Here is a 14,849-nt window from a genome sequence, read left to right as displayed (position 1 = left end):
ATATAAGATTTTGGAAAGTTCGACTGAAGATGGAATTTTTGATAACGAGGTCGGATTTCGATTTCAAAAATTAGAATAGCTCCATTACATCATTTATGACTTGTATACAAAATTAAAAGTCATTTCGGATTGATTTGATACGTTTCGGTGCAAAATATAGAAGTTGGAAGATTTGAAAACTCATAATTCGATTCGAGGCGCAATTCATAATTTCGGCGTTGTTTGATGGGGTTTGAAACCTCGACTAAGTCCGTATTATATTTTGGGACATGTTGGTATATTTGATTAAAGTCCCGAGGATTTCGGGTGGATTCCGAAAGGTTAAAAGAGCAAATTGGGCTTGAAGGAAGCTACTGAAAAATGACAACAGCGGTTGGAATCGCACCTGCGAAATTATGGGCGCAAGTGCGACCATCGTAGAAGCGAGATGCTTCTCGCAGAAGCGACGGAAGAGTCCGCAGAAACGGCAACTGGTGCGCAAAAGCCCAAGCGCAGAAGCGCAAAGGTAACCGCAGAAGCAGCCAAGCACGCAGAAGCGGGCACTGTCTCACACCTGCGATTCTCACAGAAGCGAAAATGCTTCCGCAGATGCGAGGGTCGACTGGGCAATACACTTTTGCATAAGCGTGATTTTTCTTGCAAAAGCAAGCACGCATAAGCGAGGAAGCACTCCGCAAGAGCGAAACTAGGCAGAAACATAAGGATTGAACTTGGTCATGTTAGCCATTTCGTTTTGGAATTTTTGGAGCTCGGATTTGGGTGATTCTGGAGGGATTTTTTACAAGCTTGGTTGGGGTAAGTATTCTACATCTTAAAGTGATTATATTTCATGAATCTATGGTTATATTCATCATTTGTTTCGTATTTAAAAAGAAAAAATCAAGATTTTTGCAAAAAATTTCAAAAACGAAAATTCAAGATTTAGAGGACGATTTGTTATTGGAATTCGATAAAATTGGTATGGTTAAACTCGTATCAGAATGGGTGTTCGAATTTCGCAAAAATTATGTCGAGTTCCGAGAGGCGGGCCCCGCATTGACTTTGGTTGACTTTTTAGAATAAAATTTTAAGTCGACGTTTTATTATCCGAAATTATTTTTGATGAATTTTAATGAAGTTGTACAGTTAATTTGGATAGATTTGAGCTGTCCGTAGGTCAATTCAAGAAAGAAGGCAATTTTGGAATTTCGACATAACTTCAAAAAGGTAAGTATCTTGCCTAACCTTGAGTGGGGGAATTACCCCTTAGGCATTGAGTCTTATGTGAAAATTGTGTGATTGGAATCCGTGTATGCGAGGTGACGAGTACATACTCGGGCTTATATGTGCAAATTTTATTGGTTTAAAGTTTTAGGCATTTGTATGTATTAAATTAGATAATTATTGGCATTTAGTAAATCCTTAAATTATCACGTCTCATTCCTTATTTGTCAAGTTTCTATTTTATATAATAATTTGGTATTATTGTCACTTGAATTTTATGTGAATTTCGTGTGTTTGTTGATTTGATATATTTCTTGAAATTAAATTCATGATGAAATCCTTATCTGCAAATATTTATTAAATAAGTTTAAATTGAGGAGTTAATATAATTATCAAGAATTTGGATTAATGAAGGCGTTGCCCTATACTGAGTATTTTTGACCTCTGTTGATTGTTTTGAGGTTTTATATACGTTGTGTGGGACCTTGGGCTATTTGTTGAGAAATTTATTGATTCTGCTATATATTTGGAATTTGGTCGTGGTGAGTGACAAATTGTGATAAGAATTGTTATATTGTGTTGTGGTTTAAACACTCTCCTTGATGTTATTTATGCTTCTTACCTTGCTTGTTAATGATATACATGTGCTTGGTAAGGAAGAGTGTAAAGCACAAAAGGTGATACCGTGCTATTTGAGAGTGTAAAGCACGAAGGGTGATGCCGTGCCATTTGAGAGTGTAAAGCACGAAGGGTGATGTCGTTCCATTGAGAGTGTAAAAGCACAAAGGGTGATGCCGTGCCAAATATTATATAAAATAATCAATACATATTCAAAAGTTCACATTCTAACTATTAGAGTGATTACCCAACCCCAATTTTTTAAGTTTGCTGATGGTAGGGGTAAATTTGGCCTGGATAGTATAACGGTAGGGTAAATTTGACCGGATAGTATAATATATGTTAAATATAGATAATATCTCAAAGTAGAGGGATATATTTGGCCCTTTTTCCTATTCAATATTGGTGTCTGTTTCCAAAAAGTGCTGAATTCTATTATTCCCCCCTCCACAAAAAAAAAAAAAAGAAGCCAAATTCTAGGGGTGCATATAGTTTGGGCAAACCCGAAATTCAAACCAAAATTCGAATTTTTTGGATTTTGGATTTGATTTTTAAAATTTTTGGATTTCGGATTGGATATTGGATTTGGTACTTCAGATTTTTGAATATTCGAAAATTCAAAATATTTATACTTTATATTTAGTCTATTATCCATATGCCAGTAGCAATAAGTTCAACACCCTAACCATTAGATATTATCTCATATATTCAATATTAATTACTAATTTACTGTCAGAATACTTTCATTTGGATATGATTTTACTATAGCTACTTCTTATTAGCCGTATTAATATCTCTGTTGCATTTGCTTAATAATAATTTCATTATTTGAATACTTTATTTTGATGATTGCGGTGAGAATGAGTAATTTTTCAGGCAATTTAACATGAGTAGTTCATTTGAATATTCATTTTTGTAAAAAGAAGAAACATTTCAACTTATAAGCTCAAAATCGAAAATCTAAAATATTCAAAGCAATTAATCCGAAATCGAACTTAAAAAAACCAATCCAATCCGAATTTATTTGGATTGGATTTGGATTGTCATTTCTTTAATGAAAATAAAAAATTTAAACCGAAATTTTCATATTCAATCCGAACTCTCTATCCCTGTCAAATTCAACCAAACACCATTAGAAAGTTTTCGATTTTCGCAATAACGGAAAACACGCCGTTAGAGTAGTATTTCAATTTCTAAAACAGAATAATTTACTAGGTTCCTGTAATGGCTGACTCTTTTATGCACATTAATAGTTTTGTAGTACTTCTTTATGTAGAGCTTCTAGAAATGTTAAACTTAGATTTAAGTACTGATATATACAAATAAAACTAAATTCAGATTAATTACATTGACATTGCGTTTAACAAGTACTAGTATTAGAGTCCTTCATTTTAATTGATTGATTTCTCGTTGATCCATCTACGAGCACTGAGCACATATCAGCTTGTGAAAATAATTCCTTCCTGGTAAAACTTATTCACACCGTGTGTTTATATTAAATCATATAATTTTATCATGATTAAGTATTAAATCAAGATGTGAATATATAATTAGTTAACTACGGTTTAGTGACTCGATGTGAGTAAGTTGAAAAGTTTACATATTCTCTATACTTAAAAGTTAATTTTGCAAGAAATAGTAACTTCCTTTTACTATAACCAAACAATTTGTACTGCAATCGAAATTCATTAATTGGGTTTATGAATCTTTTAAAGTTCTTGAATATATTGGTCTCAGTGCTGGGGATGGACCAGCCTAACGTTTACTTCGACTTCGACTTCTCGTAAAAAAGAAAAGTTTAAAAAGAGAAAGCTAATATATATATTGTTACAATGTGAAGAAAAAAGAAGGTGAATGAATCAACTTTCGGGAATTTTCAGAAATGACTATTGTTTAGTGGCTATTAACTTCCTATAGCTACCATATATATAATTACTTTCCGTAGCTACCTTTCAGTTGTTATGATAATGTATTCGAGCTACTGTATTCATGAATACAGTAGTAAAAATCGGCTAAAAAATAGGGTAGTCCAGCTATCAGTCGCTATATTCACATGTATTCATGAATACAACATAATAACAGGTCTCTCAAGTTGTTTAATAACGGCAAATTGCTAATTTAACGGGATACACTCTTAATATAACTCACCTAAATCAATTATAACACACAACATTGTCAATCCAATTAATGAGAAGATTTATCAAACGCTAAATACCAAAAAACATAGCATTCTTCAGAGTTTCAGTCCCTCTTTTTTTCTGATACAGTTCGAGTTTATTTTTCTTCTGACATTGTTCGAGGCTCTGCTCGGAATTGATACAAGTATGTACAGAAATATTTTAAAATTCGATTTTCTGTATATGAATACATCATGTATTTATGTCGGATACAACCTGTAATAGTAATCTACTGCCTACATATTTCATAATAAACCTAGTGCGTGTATTCTGTTGTATCTAACAGTTGTGTTCAATGTATTCAAGTTTATTTTTGTATTTACAATATTTTATTTATTCCTAATACATGGTATTACTGCTTTATTGAGTATATTTCATTGGTTGTATTTATTGATTTTCTATTTGTATTGAAAGTATTTTACTGTATTTAACTGTATTGATGTTTTAAATAAAGAAGGATACAGTTAGGTTTAAAATACACACGAATACAGTTAGATTGAATGCATAACTAATTGATGAATAACATCAAAATGATAGAATTAACAATGTATTTAAAAATATTGTTGTAAGAACACAAATACATATAAATACATCTAAATACAACAGTCAAAAATTAATGTACAAAATGAAAATCAGCGTATGCCGTATCGAATACATATGAATACATCTAAATACAAGAAGAGAAAATCACTGTAGAAACTAAAAATCAATGTATGCGAATTCGAATACATAGAAATACATCTATAATTAGGGTCATTGCGTATTTTTGTTCTCCTTTCGGTTTCAATGGTTGCTGATGAACCTGCAAATACATGTTCCTCTTGAGTGATTTGCAAATCGAAAGATGGCCCTTCGAAATTGAGTGCTTTAGTGGGTATTCTGCAGAAAACCTAACAATGGTGAATATTTTTAAAAACAACTATTGAAGAGAAAAAAAAGAAGCTTTAACTGGCCAAAAACTCAAAAACTTTAGTGGTGAGTGGTGAAAATCTGTGTTGATGATTTACGACTTGCACAATTTCATAGTTCTTGACAGAAGTAAGAAATCATGTATCAGAAGGGGAAAAATTTGGTGTCACGCCTCTATGTCCTGTGGAATTGGGAAAGAACAATTTTGAAAAGGATGTTAAGAAAACTTGCGGGAAATCACGGAAAAGCTCACTGTTTTCATGACTAAAGAGTAGTGATAACTATGAAAATCATGAAAAAGCTCGCCGTCTGTCGGAGGAAACCAATTTTTTGGTTCATATAGGAAAGAATGAGAGAGAGATCGTGGAGAGAGAAATAGGATACTATGCATAATTTTGGGAGAGAATAAACTGAAAGAATGATAGAGAAAAATATTAGACAGCGTATTTAATGGCTTAACAGTAGGAAATGACCATAAATACATATTTTGCTATAAAAACTAAAAGATAGCTATAGAAAATAATATTTTAAAAGGGTTTTTATTTATAATAAAATAGGGTGTAAAACTTTGCTATAAGAGGTAAATTTTTCATCAACTTTTCCATTGCTATAGGAAACAACAACAACAACAACCCAGTAAAATCTCACTAATGTGGTCTGGAGATGGTAGTGTGTACGCAGACCTTACCTCTCTTCGAAGGAGTACAGAGACTGTTATAGGCCTAGGCCCACAAATCACCTAGCCCAGCTACTCAATCTCGAGAAACTATTCAGTTTGGTCTTTTCCAGAGCAAAATATTATTAATCAAATTTAGCTCTAAATTCCTCGTCTATTTCAAGAAATATTTGGAAGAAAGAGAATGAAAATGACATACCTACCCCCACAGTGCTATTAACAAAAAATAAAATAGGCTAAAGTTCATACATTAGCTCACATGACCTTAGACATCTGGCATGGCGAAAACGAGCATTTTTTTTAGCAGTAACCTTTTAAAGTGATGCAAAAAAATATTGCTTTTTATTGTTAATTATGTTTGTGTTTATTCTTTTCGTTATCATTAAATCAACCAGTGACCTGCATCCAATATTCTATTTTAACCTCCAAAAAGTTAATTTTTAATAGAGCAGTGTTTGGTTCCATGGAAAGTGAAGAAGATGAGTGAATTTTTTATTAAAAGTCATTGACGTTCGCTTAAGCTTGAGTTTAAAAATTCAAGTTTCTGAGATTAGAATTTATAAGTGTGTGTTATTGGAATAAATTGGATGCATCTCAAGGAATTTGAATCTCAAATTTGGGACGATTTCGTGGAGATTTGAGTTGATTTGAACTGAAATTTGAGCCAATTTCGAATTAGAAGATGAATATAAAAGAAAATGAGATGTGTATCCCCGTGTGTTATTTGTGCATATCATACATATATTAAATTATTATCTCATATGTACTCCCTATAAATGTTAGAGATATATGTAGCAGAGAAATTTTTAAACTCAATTTTAACTACGAATTTTGACTCCAAATCGTTTAAATCACTCCAATTTTCCTCGAATTTTGCATATTGCCTTATCTATACGTTTTCAACGAATTCGAACTATACCAATTGAAAAAAAAAAATTGTCTAGTTTTTTTTTTTGAATGTTATATATCATTGGTAGCGAATTTTAGCTCTAAATCAGTCCAAATAACCTTCAATCTTTCTCAAATTTTGTATATTGCTTCGTATATGGGTTTTCAACGAATTTTAGCGATACCCATTGAGAAATCCTTTTTTGCCGAAGTTATTTGAATATTGTATATCATTGATAATTTTTTTTGGCTATTTTTAGTAGCATGAATTAATGGCTAATTGTTAGTAAGTAGTGTATATTTATGGTTAATCGCTTAATTCCCTCATTAGAATTTTAGCCAAATGGTCATATTGGGCCAAGATTGTCACACGAAATGCGAAAATACAAGGTCGGACTAGCCCAATAGATAACTTTTCTTAATTGGGCTGGGTTTGTCGAACGATTTTATAGATTCAGAACAATGAAGGCGATACTCAGCAAGCCATATGTAAACTTTTACTTTTTGCAGATTAAAGAAAAGAATAATTAGTATAGAAATGAGTTAAATGTGGGTTAGATTGTCGTGAAATTATATATGTATGAAAACTTTTTTTTATCTTAAAAGGAAGTGACATATTAGTTTGAGACATTAAAAAGAAAAAGCTGATATCTAATTGGAAAAGGAGGGAGTAACTTTGCAAGTGAACTTGCTTTTTCATGAACCAAATATGAAAAAAATCTGAGCATTCACCCAAAATTTTAAGGTAATAGATGGAGTTTTCAAAAATTTTAGGGCAATAGAAGGAGTGACACGGAACACTATAAATTCCTTTGAATTGATGGTGAATAAGTGTAATGTCTTTATTTTTAGAAGATTGTAGAGAGATCAGACTCCGCTAAAGAGTGGGCCTGGAGCAAAGCTTGTGGCTTGATGGGCTGAATATAAATAAAGAAGACCTAGAGCGCGGCTCGTTGTGCTTACTATAGAAAGAAGCTCAATGATAAAACATGACGATAGAGTGGTTGTATAAATGTGTTTACTAAAGTTTGACTCTGATACCAAATGAAAATAAAGAAGACTTAGAGCGGCTCGATGTGCTTACTATAGAAAGAAGCTCAATGATAAAATATGACGATAGAGTGGTTGTATAAATGTGTTTACTAAAGTATCTGGCTTTTGTTTTTTATGGCGCTTCTCTATGGAATCTTGTTCTTACTGCCTTCCTAAAGAGCTATGCGACGTCACAGATCAAGCTTTCCGAGTTGTTTATTTCTAAAACGATACCATATGAAAGTTTGAGTATACATCCAACCTAAAACCTTAAGGCAATATATTATTTATGTGCCTTAGATTATTAATCCTTATACAACAAAGTGAACGATAAGTGTATTTCTCTAACACCATGAACAATGTTGAGGTTTTAGATTCAGTTAATTCTCGTCAATATACATAAGGAAAATTAACTGTATGCCTATATTAAATTGTTCTTATTAATCAGTCAAGTAGTTTGTGATTACTGTTTTAAATTGATTTTTTGTTATGGTTGGGAAGTAGTATAGTACGAGACAATCTTGCATGCTTTTTATGTTTTCTTCTTTTCTTGAAATGAAACATAGAAAGGAGTTGCCCGAACCATGCCATTCTTGTGTTTGTTACATCTTAAGGTCAACTCTGAGTCGATGACTTTCATTTTTGCAATTCTATACAGTTATTATAGAGGGAGATTTGGTTTTGTCATCCATTATAAATGTTATTTTAGTTAAATAACTTTTTCACATAAGAAATCAGTAAAAATAATATAAGAGATCTTTGCAGGATTACTTTTTTATTTGAATTATGAATTGTATCGGATATCATTCTTTCGTTTGTGTTACAACTAAACTTTGTTAGAAAATTTATGTGTTGAATCGCAACTTCAACTTATGATTGAAAACCACAAAAATTGAATTAAAATTACGTCAAGAGAGAATTTAGCTTGCATAGATCCCACAACCATAGTAATAGTGCCTAGTGAAAGGATATTTGAGTAATTACTGAAGCTCCTTCCCTGTGTAATGGGATCTATGCAAATTCGTTGCCACGAGAGTTACATATTTTTTATGGTAAAGATTTATTTGCGCTCAATATTGCATGAAACAAATAAATAAAAGACGTGCATATGTTTTGCATATATATATTTTTTCTTAATTATGATTGGATTATCTATTTTATACTTTAATTTAATTAAGCTGTTCAGTCGGTACTGGTTATGGGAAAGTAACTTCCTATCTGCCAATATTAATTATATTAACAACTTTGATGAATTGAAATTATTTTTGACAAAAATATTTCTATACTGTATCTTATGTCTAGACGTGCCTACAACGAATGCACAGTATGAATTTATTTTGGCCAAATTGAAAATAATTGTACTATGTGTCACAAAATATGTCGTCCTACCTACAAAAAGAGAGGTTGACTCTATTAATGATGGTCTATGTATCACTCTTTCCTAGGTCAAGTCTTTCTTTTTAATGGACAGAAATTTACTTGGTCAAGTCCAGTAGTCTATCTTCAATTTGTTTTTCTTTTAAAGTATTCCTTTAAAACCTTGGAGAAAAAGTCTTCGTCTAACAACAATAATGCAGTTGTATTGACCTACAAACCCCCAACGTAAGAAAAGAAATAATAATAATAATAATATTAATAATAAATACAAAAGTACAAAATCACCGAATAACCTTTTTTCCGAAAAGAAATAATAATAATAATAATAATAATAATAATAATAATAATAATAATAATAAAAAATAAAATGACACCATAGAAACACCTGATATAAATAAACCTAGTCCCCATCTTTGTTTTATTCTTTTAAACACATATGATGAACGAGAAAAGATTTTATTGTTTCGTTTTTCACCCGTCGTCTGATATTCATATTTGAGTCCGACTAAATTCGAATTCGTACTGGAAAGTTCAAATTCGTACCGCTATTAGAGTGTAAAGTACTCCCTAATAAAGATGACCCTCTACATAAGGCTTTAACTCAAGACCTCTGATTGATGATGAATAAATACTTACTACTTCACATAACTCTTTCCGGTCATATATAAGAAAAGATTTATATTGGAAAAAATACGTTAATTGAATCATTTAGGGAGTATATATCTCTCAAATGTATATACCCTTGCTAATTAAAACACGCCAAAATAACGAAAGAAAAAGAAAAAGTGTAGGAAGTTTCCAGAGAGAATCTAATTCTTATGAATCATGATAATGAAAATGTTGTCCACTAGATGAGAATTTGGTTCAAATGTCCCATCAAATTTTGGAAAGTCTAACAGTATTCATACTATAATTGCTCAGACAGCATAACATTTAGTCGATTTGAATCAAATGATCAATTATTTTTCTGAGGAATAGGGTAAAAGCACGTAATCTAATATTCCTAATTCTCTTTTTCATTAGTCTCAACGACTTTAGAGATTTTTTATTTTATTTTCAACCCAATTTAATTCTCGTGACCTTCTTTGCTTTATACTTTGCTATCCTTCGAATATTGTCCTTCTATCAAATCTGTATAATTCATAATTGATACTTGTATACTTAATATTTTTGCTTATAATATATATTAATAATAACTAGGGTTCTGCACACATCCATCAAGCAGCAATTAGCTAGGCTGGCTAGCTAATCCTCAACTAACTCACTAATCACCCCACTGATTAATTCATGAATAGAATTTAATAATGAACGTAAATGAAGTTGGTGAAGTAAAGATGATCTGTACGCTAATGGAATTTTTGCATGGATTTTACCCTTTCCCAAAGAAATTATACGGAAGAGAGAAATAAATGGAGAGAAAATGATAATACTGTTAATTAAACTGAGGAAGGAAATGCAAGAAAAAGTTATATATAATAAGGACAAATTAGGATGAATTATGCGACTTCAACTTAATATATTATTTTTATCTCAAATAATATATATACATATGCAATAAATTAATAAATACTTATACATATAATACGATTATACTCATTTTGAATTTCGCAACTTTAGTTACTGGATTCACTAGCTTACTTGGCAGCTAGCTAGTAGTCATTGCTATAGTGGGAGTAGTAGCTATTTACAGTTATTTGTCTGCTCATTTCACTTGGAATAATTTTTAGGGTAAAAGAGAGACAAACAGAAAGAATTGACTAATTTGTTGTGTAGTGGTGATTTGTGAATTGTGATAAGACACACAACAAGAATTTCCTACCCATGATGTTGATGATATTGAGTGAGTGGTTGTTATCACCATTATTGCTGCATATGCTACCCCTTTTTACTTCTAAATACACACACAAAATGTGTATTCACAGAGTATATATCTGCCTCATGTTAGCTTGTTATTATTAAAATGACAGCGGGTATACAAAATATCCTACGTTCACGCAGGGTCCGAGAATACTTTGTATATTTATACTCAGTAAAATTTTCATTATTGTCTTTTTTATGTTAATTTTAAAATCAAAGTTTCATTACAAGTATTTTTATTGTTTAGCTAAATATTGTACAGTTTGATTTTAAAATTTTTAATACACCTTTCATCGATTCAAAAAAATTAATTGACTTAGCTGGTCTAAAGTTTGAACAAGCTTGGAAGGATGTTAGTTAGTTATTCTTGAGTATAAATTAACGCTAACAAGAGTACGTAAAGAGCACTGTTACATATTTAAGGGATAATTTCAGGGAGATCCATTCTCTTTAGGTTTGACTTCGTCACACTGACCAATTCAGTGATTTCCAAATGAACATGTGAACTAAGAACAAGAAGAAAAATGAAACCAAAGTGATCAAAGACTCCATTAACCCTAGTTTTGCATTGTAACTTCTCTCAATGATGATCAAAGGGTTCTAATATAATGAAGCAACCTCATTTTTTGTCTACATAAATTTGTATGCATGGAATTTCAGAACCACCAAAACCATACACCCAAAAAAAAAAAACTAACAATCTACAAATTCTTAAAATTTCATTAGCTTGAGACTTCATCCAATAGCTTATACCTTCTTACCCTATTTTTAAGTACCTTTCTTGTGATTCCCCTATTTGATATTTCCTCTGACTTTGTTCTCCTTATTTTCTCTTCAATTGTGACCCTTTTTCTGGCAGCCATTGACGGTGATCGCTCCATAGACTTTTGTATTTTAATGGGGTTTTTCTTGATAAGTTGCAGCTTCATTAAAGAACCCTTTTTCCCCTTTGGATTTGGTCCAATATCAATATTTTCATTTCTAATTAGCTTTTTCTTGAACTTTATTGGACCATCTTGAACGTCACTTGTATTTCTACATGAAGAAGATGAATTTGAAGAGTTCTGTGTTTTATCACCAGAAACCTCCTTTGGACTCAAGCACCAATTGCATATACGATATGACTCAGCTTTTGGATACAAGTTGCTGCAATACCTGCAAAAAAAAATTAAAAGGAAGCCTTTTAATCATTATTATTTTCGAGAAAATCCAAGAAAATAAATTAGAAAGTAGCATAACTAAACTCGGATAGGATCAATTTAAATCACCCCGTCATATTATGTATACAATTCAACATGTGAACGATAAATTAAGAGCCCAGTCTAAATACGAAACAACAATCAGAAATGTCAGAAAATCCCCCCCTCCTCAGTCCTCAGGGTGCATGCCCTCAGTATCAAGGAAATAAATTAAATAGCACAATTAAGTGAAACTAAAAAATAAAAAAAGATTTCAAGTGGGTACCTATGTTGAGATCTAAATTGGCATATTTTGCATTTGAAGAGCTCAGAAGATAAGCCATAGTCTCCACACATGCAACACTCAGTGGCTCCTCTGCTGCTTGTCATCTTTGTGTATCATTTCTCTTATTATGAACACAATACTTCCCTTTTTTTGGGTTCCCCAAAGGGGTTTTATATATGTATGTATATATATATATGTACAAAAATCCCTATATATATAGAACTAAAAGATGTAATGCGTGTATTGTGATGTTCTGGGGGGGGGGGGGGATGGGGTTTGTAGGGGATTGTCTGCCACACAAGAAAAGAAAAAGATCATCAATCACATAATAGAAGGAGAAAGTTTATCTCTTTTTTTCCCCCTTTTTTTATACTTTCTTTCTTAGAATTGCGTATGAATATTGAAATGAATCATCATATCATTTTCAAGGGTCCGTCAGTGACAAGTACGTAATTTATTGTAATTTGCCACCAGTTAGTTGCTGAAAAAGAACCGTGGGGCACGTAGCTACATTCTTTAATTATTTGTTTAGAATTTAAAATGTATTTGAGTGGACTTTCTTTCGTTGTTCACTCGTTCTAATTTTTTTTACTAATTAAGACGACCTGACTAAGAAATAATGAGAGAAGGAATAGAAGTCCAAGATAAATAAAGTTGATTTTGACATATATCATACTTAATTAAACAAATTAAAGTTGATAACCAAGATTAATGTATGCAAATTGTGTATTATTTTTGGTTTGTCGGACACGGTTGATGCAGAGACTAGCAATTTGAGGAAAAGGAAATTCTTGTTTGCTTCTTTTCTCCATCCTTTAGGCTTTAAGTGGTGGGGAAAAGGAGTTCTATTGATCCATTTATAGTTGTACCTATGATTTGTAATTGATTAATATATAAATTACTGAAGATACCATTTAATTCGAATGCTCACATGGTGAAATACTAATTGTCTTCTTAGAAGATTTCACATTAAAAGTTGTATTTACTATTGCTGATAAACTTTCCAAAAAAGTCTTTGGTATTTTGAATTAGCCGATCGTAGAGTGGCATGGAAAATCCCATACTTATAAATGATATTGGCTACAAAATTTCATAAAAATGACCGTACATAATTTCAACAAAACGTGTTCTAGATTCAACAAGTTACTTTTTTTTCTTTTTTCAACTCTAAATCCAAGAAAAAAGATAAAAGGGTTGTGGGGTGGCAAAGACGGATTTAGAATTAAAATATGATGAATTTAACTTTCTAACACTAAACCCATTGTTCGTTTAGAATTATAATTAAGTTCAGAACTTAATAGTTTTGAGATTTTATATATTTTTCACACACTTATATATATAAAAAAAATGTATGCTAGTTGAACTCATTAAACCTATATTTTCGGCCTCGGGTTAAAAAGGAAGAGGAAGAAGGATTTTTTTTAGCATAGCAAAGATAGTAAATAGTCCACACGTACAACAACAGCAATAACAACAACAACAAATCTAGTAGTTTATATGGGGAGGCTAAGATGTTACACAGTCTTACCCTTACTCCTGAAAGGACAGAGAAGCTGTTTGTGATAGACCCTCAACAAGAAAACGGCTGAAAATGGTTCACGCGTAGAGAAAACAAAAGAGAAACAGGCAACATATTGTCATTTGTCAAAACTCTTACAAACGCTCTCAAGACGCGGCTCCTAACTTAAAAGAGCAAAATGTCATTTCGTACCAAAATTAGACAATTAATCTATCAGATCTGTCAAAACCAGTTTCTTTGATTTATGGAATATATGACATGTCTCACCAATCCCTATATGTTTCGAATAAATCTGGTAAAGTTGCGTCCAAGATTATTAGGTTTGTATTATTCTCTTGCACTGCACTTTAACTAATTATACTTGAACTAAAGTAGTCATCCTAATCACAATTAGTGTCTGGTCACCACGTTGGGAAACCATTTTTTTCACCAATACCACATAAATAGACAATCATCTGCTTTAATAGTCAAAATTCAGTTTCCTAACCCAAATCAATCAAGCCAATTTCTTCTTTTTTTCCATTAGATTTCTTCTTCTTTTTTTGTCCTTTATCTTTAATTGGATAGCTCTATTTACACCATAAAATTCTTGCGAATTGTCAGATATATATTTCCTTTTCGAGAAATTACATTCTTGACTTTCTGTTTCAAGATATAAAAAGAAACCAAATCAATGGATTAGTCCTTGGTCATTCTAGAAGTTTCTATGTCATCGTACAAACGCACTTGAGTGAATGATCAATTAAAGAACTAGAATCCGCCGAGTTTTAAGGGGATAACTCGGAAAAAATGTCGGAGGGAATAACCCCTATGGTCGGAGGAATTTGTTTTACTTATTTAGTTTCTGAGCTTCAAAAGATCTTTTACTACTATATTTAACATGACAAACCCTCGTATATTCATTCGACAGTTGAATGAAGGGCATGCAAAAAATATGCACTAAACTTCCTCTTATCCAAAGGAAATAACTCACAAGTAGTCATTCTCTCCTCACTTTGAGAAATATTTTTGCTAGAGAGAGAATTTACGAAAAATAAAAATGACGGAAAACTGAAACCCTAGTTCACCAAGGATATGATTTTCTGCCACAGTAAACACACTATTAGCTGACATTCTCACACATTAAAAG

General features: G+C 31.8%; 1 long non-coding RNA gene across 1 annotated transcript; it reads right to left on the bottom strand.

Moving 5' to 3' along the window:
* Positions 1 to 11,154: 11,154 nt before the first annotated feature.
* LOC107804410 (uncharacterized) lies at positions 11,155 to 12,401 on the bottom strand. The gene is made up of 2 exons (XR_012697248.1): positions 12,202 to 12,401; positions 11,155 to 11,892 (listed from the first exon to the last, which is right to left on the bottom strand). It is a non-coding gene; the product is annotated as an uncharacterized LOC107804410 (long non-coding RNA).
* Positions 12,402 to 14,849: the final 2,448 nt, after the last annotated feature.

Source organism: Nicotiana tabacum, chromosome 12, assembly GCF_000715075.1.
Source record: "Nicotiana tabacum cultivar K326 chromosome 12, ASM71507v2, whole genome shotgun sequence".
Taxonomy (NCBI): Eukaryota; Viridiplantae; Streptophyta; class Magnoliopsida; order Solanales; family Solanaceae; genus Nicotiana; species Nicotiana tabacum.
The sequence above is the reverse complement of the archived record's forward strand: the minus strand, read 5'-3'. Positions and strand labels throughout refer to the sequence as shown.